Genomic DNA, 8,028 nt, shown 5'->3' with positions numbered 1-8,028 from the left:
TGAGACGGAGTTTCGCTCTTGTTACCCAGGCTGGAGTGCAATGGCGCGATCTCAGCTCACCGCAACCTCCGCCTCCTGGGCTCAGGCAATTCTCTTGCCTGAGCCTCCTGAGTAGCTGGGATTACAGGCACGCACTACCATGCCCAGCTAATTTTTTGTATTTTTAGTAGAGATGGGGTTTCACCATGTTGATCAGGATGGTCTCGATCTCTTGACCTCGTGATCCACCTGCCTCGGCCTCCCAAGGTGTTGGGATTACAGGCTTGAGCCACCGTGCCCGGCCTGGCTGTCTTAACTTCTAGTTCAATGAAATTATTGTCATGTCTACTGGTGGAAGTACTCTTCCCTTTGGAACTAAGATCACTAAGCCAGCAGAGCATAATATTGCAGAAGTAGAAGGCGAAATTTTGCTGGCAAGGCACTAGGAATAGAAGTGTTATCTCACCCCTTTCCACCCCTTTCTTGATTTATAGACCTATGAATCCTAGTTATGGAAAAAGTAGCACTATATATTGGTCACTGATTTCGAGGATATATGGCCTCCTAAAGAACCTTGCTCCAATCCTGGAAGATACTGCCACTTAACCGGTGCTTTTAGTTTGTCTTGTAAGGGCCACTTTTCTATCAAGCCAGCTGCTCAGGATGATGGGCAACATAGCAAGTTTAGTAAATTCCATAAACATGGGCCCTTTGCTACATCTTATTTCCTATGAAGTGAGTTCCTTGACTGGAGTCAATGCTGTGTGGAAAACCATGGTGGTAAATAAGGCATTCCATAAGTCTGAGGATGGTAGTTCTTGGAGAAACGTCGTGTGTATGGAAGGCAAATCTGTACCAGAGTAAATGTGTATTCCAGTGAGGAGAAAATGCTGCCTTTTCCATGATGGAAGCAGTTTGTAGTCAATGTGCAACTAGATAGCTTTCCAACTCCTTCACCATCTATTCAAACCATTGGCCATTGCCCATGATTCAGTATATAATCATGCATCTGACTGTTTCCCTTTCTAAGCAATATGAGCAATTGATTGCACTACGTTTTAAAGTTCTGCCCATTGGGAGGACTTTCCTTCACCATGGTACTTAGGAATATCCCTGAAAAAAGCTTTAGTGTTATAGCTGTCTACCTCCAGGTGATGCCTTTATATAATAAGGAACCATCTGTAAACCGGATCTGAGTTTTTTCTTTCTTCATCAACTGATTGCAGATAACTTTCCATGAGGTCATAGCTGAAGGTTGGGTGAGAGCAGATAGTGTAGCAGAAGTAAGACCATGGACATTTGAGCCACTCCTTTGTGTGACTTAAATTTAGTTTTAGGGCTGCTCATGGCTAATCACATAGATAACACTTCCATTTTTTGTTGGAGTGCTGCTGTGCACATCCAAATTTATTGATGGATTAGCTAATACCTAGTTCACAATGGCCAAGTAGGGTCACTTAGTAACTTGGTGGCCCTAGTTCAGTGTTCAATCTCCACCAAGGCCCAGTAGAAAGCCAAAAGCTGTTTCTTGAATAAGACAATAGTTAATCAGCAGAAGATAACACCTATAGGGTCCTGCCAAATACTTCAAAATCTTCCTTATCTGCCACTGGCATTTCAAGCACCATCATATCTGCTTGATCATGTGGTCCCAGTGGCAGAGCAGATTTGGCAACAGCCTGTACCAACTGCAGAGCATTATCTTATTCCAGCTTCCACTCAAATCTTACTCTTTTCAAGTACCTTAGTAAATGGACAGGAGTGACACCTCAAAATGAGGAACATGTGGCCTCCATCATCCAGAGGCTCACTAGTTATTGTACCTCTCTTTTGGTTGTAGGCATGGCCAGATACAAAAATTTCCTTTTCACTTTAAAAGGGATATTTCCATACGCCTCACACCACTGGATCCCTAGAAATTTCACTGAGAAGATCCCTGCAGTTTTTTCATAATTTTATGTTCAGGGGTATGTGTGTAGATTTGCTTTGTAAGTAAATTGTGTGTTTTGCAGGTTTAGTGTACAGATTGCTTCATCACCTGGATAATAAGCGTATTACCCAATAGGTAGTTTTTCAATACTCACCCTCCTCCAACCCTCCACCCTCAAGTAGGCCCTGATATCTGTTGTTCCCTTCTTTGTATCCATAAGTATTCAATGTTTTGCTTCCACATATAAGTGAGAACATCAAGCCTTCCATGGTATATATGTACCACAGTTCCTTCATCCAGTCTATCATTGATGGGTATTTAGGTTGTTTCCATGTTTTTGTTATTGTGAATAGCACTGTGATGAATGTACATGTGCATGTGTTTTTATGGTAGAAAGATTTATATTCCTTTGTGTGTATACCCAATAATGGGTTTGCTGGGTCTAATGGTATTTCTGCTTTGAGTACTTTGAGAAATTGCCAAACTGCTTTTAAGAGTGGCTGAACTAATTTACATACCCACCAGTAGTGTATAAGCATTATCTTTTCTCTGCACCTCACCAGCATCTATTATTTTTTGATGTTTTAGTAAACACCATTTGGACTGGTGGGAGATGGTATCTCACTGTAGTTTTGTTTCTCATTTCTCTAATTATTAGCGATGTTGAACATTTTTTTGCATGCTTCTTGGCCACGTGTATGTATTATTTTGAGATGTGTCTGTTCATGTTCTGTCCCCAATTTTTAATGGGGTTGATTTTTGCTTGTAAATTTATTGAAGTTACTTATAGAACCTATATGTTAGCCAGGTGCATCATTTGCAAATATTTTCTCCCATTTTGTAGGTGGTCTATTTTCTCTGTTGGTAATTTCTTTTGCTGTGCAGAGGCTCTTGTTTAATCAGAAACTATTTATCAACATTTGTTTTTGTTGCAATTACTTTTGGAGTCTTTGTCATGAAATCTTTACTAGGGCCCGTGTCCAGAATGGTATTATCAAGAATTGTATATGGTATAATCTTCCTGGGTTTTTGTGTTTTAGGTATTATATTTAATTATTTAATCTATCTTGAGTTGACTTTTGTATATGATATAAGGAAGGGGTCCAGTTTCAATCTTCTGCGTATGGCAAGCTAGTTATCTCAGCCCCATTTATTGAATAGGTGGTCCTTTCTCCATTTCTTTCTTTTGTCGAGTTGGTTGAAGATCAGACGGTTGCAGGTTTGTGGCATTATTCTGGTCTCTGTATTCTGTTCCATTGGTCTATATGTCTGCTTTTAAACCAGTACCATTCTGTTTTGGTTACTATAGTCTTGTAATATGGTTTGAAGTCAGGTAATGTGATGCCTCCAGCTTTGTTCTTTTTGCATCCAAATTCCTTGGCTATTTGGGTTCTTTTTTGATTTCAAATGAATTTTAGAATAGTTTTTTCTAGTCTGTGAAGAATGTCCTTGGTAGTTTGATAGGAATTTGTCTACAGTTGGCATACAAGCTGCATCCTTGTTTTGTTAGTCCTAATCTGCTGTTCACGTGCTTCCTAGGGAATCATGGAAATGTGTCTGCCTGCAGAGTTCAGGCAGAAGTGGGACCACTGGGCTGGAAGTGATAGTGGGTGTGGCCCATTTGGCTATGTGAGGTGAGGGTGGGTGGAGTTGCCATCCTTTTCAGCTGGGTGTTTCCAGGGGAACAGGAGGCTGCACTCCTTAGCAAATTCAGTCCGAAGTAGGACCAGTGGGCTAGAGCTCTAGCAGGCATGTTTTGCCTGGCTACCAGTGGTGACAGTGGGTGGGGTCACCTGCTCTGCCATCTGGGTGCTTCCTGAGGCAGTAGGAGGCTGTGCTCACTAGCTGAGTTCCCACAGAAGCAAGACCACTAGGCTGGAAGCTCTATCAGGTGTTGCTTGCCTGGTTATTAGCAGCAGGCACGGATGGGGTTTCCCACCCTGCAGTCAGGTGCTTCCTGGGACAACAACCACTGGCTGAGTTCACATGGATGCAGGACCACTGGGTTGCAAGGTCTAGCAAGCATTGCCCACCTGGCTACCAGTGGCATGGGGGTGGGGGGTCAAATGGGATAATATTTCCCAGGACAAGAAAAAGCTGTGCCCTCCCGCCGAGTTTACGCAAAAGTGGGGCTGCTGGCCTATGCAGCGTTGCTTAACTAATTTTTACTCTCTGAGACACAAGTGTCTTTTCAATAAGTTTAGAGTAGCTGCTACTTCTTGCTTACTAGATCCAATCAGTGTAATGTCATTGATGTAATGGATCAGTGTGATATGTGATAGAAGGAAAAGATGATCAAGGGCCAGGCATGGTGGCTCACGCCTGTAATCCCAGCACTTTGGGAAGCCAAGGTAGGCGGATCACAAGGTCAGGAGTTCAAGACAAGCCTGGCCAACATAGTGAAACCCCGACTCTACTAAAAATACAAAAAATTAGCCGGGTGTGGCAGCAGGTGCCTGTAATCTCAGCTACTTGGGAGGTTAGTGCAGGAGAATTGCTTGAACCTGGGAGGCAGAGGTTACCCTGAGCCAAGATGGTGCCATTGCACTCCAGCCTGGGCAACAAAGCCAGACTCTGCCTCAAAAAAAAAAAAAAGATCAAGATTCCTGTAAACTAAATTATGCCATAGTCCTGATGAATTAATACACCTCTTAGGTACATCCTATATCTGGCTTTGCCATCTGAAAGCAACTGCTTATGGTGATCTTTACTATAAGATATGTATAAAATAAGTATTTGCCAGTTTAACAGTGCCTATCAAGTACCAGGGGATATGTTAATTTGTTCAAGCAATCATAGCACATCTGGTATGAAAGCTGCAATTAAATTCATCACCTGGCTAAGCTTACAATATTCCCATTATTATCCAATATGAATTGGTCTTTTGCAGAGGACAAAAAGGCAAGTTAAATGGGGATATGGTGGGAGTCACCACCTCTGGTTGCTTTAAGACCTTGATTGTGGCACTAATCTCTGCAATCTCTTCTGAAATATGCTATGGCTTTTTGTTTACTATTTTTCTAGGTAGAGGCAGTTCTAGCGGATTCCACTTGGCCTTTTCAACCACAAAGCTCTCACTCCACAGCTCAGAGAACTAATGTGAAAATTCTGCCATTTGCTGAATATATCTATTCCAATTAGGCATTCTGGGGACTGGGGACATTATCATGGAATGGGTTTGAGACCCACTGGACCCCTGGTGAGGTGAAACGGTGCTAAAACTTTGTTGTTTACTTGACCTCCATGAGTGCCTAGTCTGTTTGGTGAGACACAGTGACATTTTGAGTTTCCTGGAATTAGTATCTGTTCAGAACCAGGGTCTAATAAACCCCCCAAAGGTTTATTTAATTGTTTTCCTAATGCACAAGGACTCTAGTGAAAAGTCATAGTTCCCTTTGGGGAAGGCTGAGAGAAAGATTAACAGTGTCAATTTTTGTCAATGTAGTGGGGTTCTTCCTCTGGAGGACTGAAGCTTTTCTTCACTGGTGAGGTTCCGAGTCCAGAAGCTGGCTCAAATTTAGAAATTGATTGAGAGCCTATGGACCATGAGGTGCCCAGATAGCTGATCAAACGCTAGTTTAAATGTTACCGTGAGAATATATTTAGATGAGATTTACATCTAAATCAGTAGACTATGAGTAAAGCAGATTATCCTTAAAATGGGTGGACCCTATTCAATCAGTTAAAAACCTTAAGAGCAAAAAATACAGAGGTGCTCCCCCCAAACAAGGAATTCTGCTTCCAGGCTGCCATCAAACTGGACCTAAAATGATCAACTTTTCCATGAGTCTATCCTGCAGTTTTGTTTTTTTTTACTCGATAACTTCCACATTTGCATGAGACAATTTTTTAAAAACCATTCCATCTCTTTTTCTCTCTTTCATTTTAGATATAGATATATGGTGTCTCTGGAGATCCTTTGGCTGATACAGGGTCTAGGAATGTACACTGTATTCAGAATTCAGTGGTTCTCAGTGGCAAAGTTACACTGATAAGAAAAGCAATGTCCTACTTCCCACCTCAGAGAGACAAATGAGTCACTTGAGCTAGGGGGTACATAGCTTGGAAAGAGGGACAACAGAGGGTAGTAGCAACTGCAGGTCTGAGATTACAAACAGACCTTGCACTGGAGAACAAGGATGAAGAGGTTGACAAGCGTCATCCTCAGCCAAAATGAAAGGTCCCTGTAGTGCCATACCAAAGAGTATAGACCCTGTGTCTACTCCAGTGAGGATTTCTGGCTCCCATGTCTACAGTTTCTGATCCTCATTTGGTGATGACTTTAGTTAGCGCTGCCTACACATTGTCTGAATAATCCTGTAGGCTGAAAGCTCCTTGTGCCTTGAGATTTTCCTGAGAGAGAACTCACCTCACACTGAGAACATGAACATGCCTAATTAATAGCCCATCATAGACCTGAGGTCTCAGAATAGATAACATAATTGCTACTTAGAGGTTCGGAAGTAATGGGGAGGGGAGCACCCTAGAACTGGTACACAGACAGAGAGAAAATCCACAGTTGATGTCCATTAGCCTTTTTGAGCACTGGTTGCCTTCTCCAGCCCTTTACTGAGAAGAGGGAGTGTAGCTCAGAGTAATTCATAAACCTCATATTATTTTCAGCTGAGAGATTCATTACTAGGGCCAGGAACATCTGTTTAAAAGAATCCTTCAGTGTGCAGATCTTTTCTGTTGAATATACAAATTCAAGTCTTTATTGTTTTGTAACTGAGTGCTTCATCCTGAACTGTGGGATTTGGTTTTCCAGGAAATAGAAAGGCATTAGTGTCCCGGGAGAATCACTTGTCAATAATTCAAGTTAGTCGAGACTGTTTCTAATGAGTGAAAGCCTCCATCTTCACAGCACTGGGTGACAGGAAGGCAGAGGTCAAAGGGAAAATTTATAGCTTCAATCTCCTCAGTTTCCCTGGATGGTGCTGAGGCAGGCGTATATGCGTACACATACACAATTACTGAAAATATTCACCTTGGAATCCCTCCTCTGACTAAAGTTACCGCAAAGATAGAAACCTTAACATTTCTGTGAACAAGCAGGGTCAAGAGCAGAGACTATTTGATGAGAAAAACCATTGAAGAAAAAAAAAATTCATCTAGAAACTTGGGAAAGAGTTGGAAATAAAAATGCCAATAGACATAGGGATCCTACCATGCCCTTCATAAACATCCACTGCAAAAATAATTCTCCCCACTGAACAAAGAGAGCAAGTGTTTTTTTCTTCATTTATGAAAATTACCATGCCCTTTTAGCTTAATAAAAAGAGTGAGGCTGACCTGTGCTCACAATTCATTTATTGATACCATTGTTGAGAAATGCCACATGTACTTCTGATTTTATTTGCATCACTGAACATAGTGCATTTTTAAAACTCAGCAAAAAGGAAAAATTTAAAATTAGAGCACTCAGAAATACAAAAAACAATTTAAGACTAGGCAGCTATGAAATTAAGAAGAAAGATTTTTTCCCGTTTATAGGCACTTATTTTAAAACTGTCTATAAGTAAAATCTGCGATTCTTAATTTAGTTATTCTATTTCTTAAAACAAAGTGAGAATAAGAATTTTGAAAATAAACTATTACATATTCTTAAAAATCACTGATTTCAGTCACGATGAGAGGGAATCCAAAATTAATAGACACCATAATGAGGCCGGGAATGGCCTCTTCACACCTGTAATCCTAACACTTTGGAAGATGAAGTGGGCAGATCGCTTGAGCCCAGGGGCTCAAGACCAGACTGGGCAACATAATGAAACCCTGTCTCTACCAAAAATACAAAAAATTCCCAGGGTGTGGTGGTGTGCACCTGTAGTCCCAGCTACTTGGGAGGCTGAGATGGGAGGATGAACCCTGGAGGTGGAGGTTGCAGTGAGCCGAGATTGTGCCATTACACTCAGCTTGGGTGACAGAGACAGACCCTGTCTCAAAAACAAAACAAGAAAAAGACACCATAATGGATTACCACTTACGCACTAGAAATAAGTGAAGTTATTAAAAGTACTCAGTTGTTTAATTTTTTGAAAACCACATCAGCTAATTTTCATTATTATAATTATTTTTTACAAATAATAAACTGAACCCCACATAATTCAGTTTGTTTG

The sequence above is a fragment of the Cebus imitator genome, unplaced genomic scaffold (assembly GCF_001604975.1).
Source record: "Cebus imitator isolate Cc_AM_T3 unplaced genomic scaffold, Cebus_imitator-1.0 Scaffold370, whole genome shotgun sequence".
NCBI lineage: Eukaryota > Metazoa > Chordata > Mammalia > Primates > Cebidae > Cebus > Cebus imitator.
This window is presented reverse-complemented; position numbering follows the sequence as displayed.